The 4,489-nt window shown below is 37.0% G+C and overlaps 1 long non-coding RNA gene across 1 annotated transcript; it reads right to left on the reverse strand.

Moving 5' to 3' along the window:
• Positions 1-4: 4 nt before the first annotated feature.
• On the reverse strand, positions 5-4,489 carry LOC123965151. Its single transcript, XR_006823631.1, has 4 exons — positions 4,406-4,489; positions 332-425; positions 163-215; positions 5-44 (listed from the first exon to the last, which is right to left on the reverse strand). It is a non-coding gene; the product is annotated as an uncharacterized LOC123965151 (long non-coding RNA).

A 4,489-nucleotide genomic window follows, 5' to 3' on the forward strand; every position in this document is an offset into this window, starting at 1 on the left:
TTGTGTCCATTATACCCATTACAGGCTTCCTGCCATCGTACAACCTTGTACCGCAATAGCAGATATTGTAGTGATTCAGTTACAACCTGGAGCATTGCACAAGTTATGTATTGTATAATATATTCTTTGTTAATGTCAAACAATATATGCACACACACTTACCCCCACACCTTTCCATATGTCTGAAAGCAGTCTGTGTCAACATTGTGGATGCCCTGAGAAAAAACCCCACAGAGGAGTGACTCAAAGAGGTCTCAAAACAGCCAAAACCACCAGCCATAAGCAAAGTGTCCGCTAATATCATTGTATCAAAATTTCATCTGTGTCTCACCTTTCTGTATTCCAAAAATGTCCCAATAAAGGGCCATGGTGTGGGTCCACAGATGCCTATTTTCTTGAAAAAGCCATATGGAGCATATCCATATCTGAGGATTAAAAGCAGGATTAGAAAACCGAGACCAAGTAATCCATCTGTTATTAAAAAAGCCATTTTCCCTAGGAAATTCCATGCTTTGTCTTTACACAGATTGTCTTTTATATTACTGTTTGTTTTTATCATAATTTAAAATAAATATTTTTTTAAATAAAGAATGTGGACTTGTATTGCAATTATTGTTATTATTTAGTTGTTTGTTTTACAAAGACTGGAGTTATACCTGTTATTATACAAGCCACACAATTGTATATGTCATACTGTAAAAAGGTACCCACTGTGACATTATCTATTAGAACATGGAGTCTGGTCACATGAGTTAATTATAACTCAACCCACCTTCAACCTGACCAGAGGTGTAATGAGCCAGAATAAGTAGAAACACCTTTGTGGGTGTGCAGGGCCTTTTTTCACTTGAAAATAAATAGATCAAATCTGTATCTTTTCATTACAGCTTGAATGACAAAACAAATGCCTAAAGATTCATTAGTACATGAAAGCTATAATAAACTGATTTTGAATAAACATCCCCCGGCTCTTTTATGACAAAACAAAACAAACAACAACAACATGAAAAACTCTCTCACCTTTAGTCCAGTGCTGCCATATCATGACTTACTTCACCATTTATTGTGTACAAGGTACAAGGTCTAAATTTATTTGTCACATTACAACAGGTGGTAAAGTGAAATGGAGTTTGTAACTTAATTAAACTAAAAACAAATATTTTTTAATCTGTAGGTCTACTCAAAGCAGGGGTAGGCAATTTATTTCAAAAGCTTTTTTTGTTATATTTGTCTCTTTACGTCCGACAGCAATGAATAAATCAAGCGCTCTGACACACACACAAAAAAATCCGGTATCTGTGACTGATATGAAATATATTAATAATATAAATACTGGCTACCCTACCTGTCTAAGTAAAGGTAAATGTACTTTATTGGTCACATACATGTAGGAAAAATTCATTCTTTGCATTTAACCCATCCCTGAAGGGAGCAGTGGGCAGACACTGTACAGCGCCTGGGGACCAGGGCTTCTGGCTATAACAGTGGAATAACGCAGCATTCAAGACTGAATTATTCCAAGAGGAAACCACTGTTGGACGTTCTATAAGATGGCATTTTAAATCATTCATTCAAACATTATAATGAATAAATAGGTTAATATTTAATAATTACTATACTTTGATGGATTACTTCACATTTAAAAGTTAATCTGAACTAAAGCTATGTGTAGCAAGGGCGTCACTTTGTGTTGAAAAGTGGTGGGGACATAAGGGCTCGGATTAGGGGTGTGAAGGTGTGAAGAAACATTTAGCTTGCAGACATTACGATACGTGATTAGGTTCACAAGAACGAGACAAAAAGATCCCTAAACAGTGTTTTAAAGATATCCTCAATGCTGAGATATGTGAGTGTGGGATCTGGGGAGGCCTTAACCCTAACCTCCCCCAGGAAGTTTTGATCTTTAAACACTTAATTTCCTGTATTCTGGTGAAAGTTTCTGCACCAATTTATGGTGAAAATGTTTTTATTTATGTAGAAGGAAACACAAAATTCAGGTGGCAGGTGTAATTTCAAAATAGATAAATATAATAGAATATAATCCAGTGCAGCTCTCAGGCATTCTGTGTTGCTTTCAGGTCTGTTTCTCCTGTAATATCATCCATGCTGAGGCAACACATATGATTTAGGCATGATTTAGTCTTCCCTCCTCTTTTGTCAAGTTCAAAGGGAGAGAACAGAAAACTTGGCCAAAAGGAAACTGTGTCAAGATTGTCGTTAAAGTTACTGATTCATGCATGCACGTTTTTGGGTCATTTTATAATCAGTAGCTTGTTTTAATTTAGCTTGTGTTACGTTTTTGGACAATGCACATACTCTGTTTTATTTGCATTGCGTGTTTTCTTAATGTGCAAATAAATCTTTCTAAAGGCATTTTCTTTTGTTCATTTTTTAACAAATAATGCTTTAAAAAAGTGATGCGGACTAAATTAGCCATTTCAAAAAGTGTTGGGGACATGTCCCCAGTGTAAATGACACCTGATGTGTAGGAATTCTTAAATATTGAGTGGCTGTGCTTCAAGCCAACATAAGCATTGGTGAAATTCTTGCAAAACAGTTTTGGTAACACTTTCTACGAACGTCATCACTATAATGACTTATGCATATATTTATAACACGATATAATGCGTCCATAAGACATTATAACAATTATAATCACTTACAAACATGCATTAGGCGCTATAGCAAAGTTCATAATGTATTATGAACTTTTGATTTAATGTTTTATAACTAATAGTAATACCAGTTTATATCAATGTGCGGCAAGAATCTCTGACCATGTTCCATAACACATTATAACCACCGATTATAGGTGGACATAATACCATATGAACTAATTATAAGAACTAATAACACGTAATTGTTTGCTTTAAGTAAAGTGACACACATTTTGCGCAGGAAAACAACTTTTATTTATGTTTCTTCACTTTATGAACAATCTGTATGAAATTTGAACATTTTGCAGTTTAGCGCAAAAACACAACATAATTACATCAAGAAAACTCGTTGTCATGTTGAAAGATCGCTCAAGAGAAGACCTGTTGCCGACCTTATAACATCATGTAAGAAGAGGCTCAGATGTTGTCACAGATGAATGGCGAGCCTATTGACAGGCCCAGACAGATTTAGATTTAGTGGACAATTAAAGACAACCACTTCACAAAACGTAGCCTATTAAAAGACATTTTAAAGTAATTCAATGGGAATACTGTTAGCTAGCGATAACTGCCTTCACTTTTTTAATCAATTCAGAATCTTCCACGTCCGCATCGCAAAGAAGTATACTATACTGTACTAATGTTCACGGAACTCAAATGGCGGAACCTACAGAACTGCAGCGCCCGGACAGTCGGAGGTGACGCATTTCGCCGCTGCTGAATGAATGACCACGCTACTAAACTTTCACACTGTCATCAATATGACTGCGACATTGATTTTCACCGGCACACCGTGCAGAAACACTCATCGCTGTTTGGAGTGTGTGCCAGCGAAAGAGAGAGAGCAGCAGAACGGGGAGAATGTGACGGTGAAAGTTAGCGGAGGAAAATATAGTAAGTAAGTAACTTTATATATATATATATATATATATATATATAAAGTTACTTAGTAAGTTGTCCATCAGGGAGACATGTGCAGTGAAGGTCACAGTGTGTCCGTTAAGTCTGTTGTTTCCACACCTGCTGGAAAAGTGAAGGCGGTTAGCGCTAGCTAACAGATCCCCGGTCTGTAATGTGCAAACGAAATGCTTAGTAATTATCCAGAAATTACACAGAGAAAATGCATCTAGATGGATCACCGCCCTCTGAGTTGTAATCAAATCGAATCGTGAGGTGCCAAGAGATTCTCATTCCTACTGCCCAAACAGTATTCCCATTCAATTACTTTAAAATGTCTTTTAATAGGCTACTGTTTGTGAAGTGGTTGTCTTTAATTGTCCACTGCATCTGTTAGGGCTTGTCCATAGGCTCGCCATTCATCTGTGACAACATCTGAGCCTCTTCTTACATGATGTTGGTCGGCAACAGGTCTTCTCTTGAGCGATCTTTCACCACCCTGACAACGAGTTTTCTTGATGTAATTATGTTGTGTTTTTGTGCTAAACTGCAAAATGTTCAAAATTCATACAGATTGTTCATAAAGTGAAGAAACATAAATAAAAGTTGTTTTCCTGCGCAAAATGTGTGTCACTTTACTTAAAGCAAACAATTACGTTTGGGTTTTTCGACGTGGGTTTTTCATGTCAGATTTCAACGTACAAATGTTTGCTGCGTATTGTAGGCTAACGGTCGATTACCGCGGTGAAGTTAGTTTTAAGTTGGATATTCGACAGACATTCACCCAGGATCCGATGACGGCTTCTTACTCAGTTCACCCAGTGTCGGCAGTATAAATGCGGTTAGCTCACCTCCGATACCTCGCTGTTAACCACCGGGGGTCAGCTTAGGGACCATCAATAAATTACAATTGTTAAAACCGTGTTATGGGAAAA

Source organism: Micropterus dolomieu, unplaced genomic scaffold, assembly GCF_021292245.1.
Source record: "Micropterus dolomieu isolate WLL.071019.BEF.003 ecotype Adirondacks unplaced genomic scaffold, ASM2129224v1 contig_8758, whole genome shotgun sequence".
NCBI classification, from domain to species: Eukaryota; Metazoa; Chordata; class Actinopteri; order Centrarchiformes; family Centrarchidae; genus Micropterus; species Micropterus dolomieu.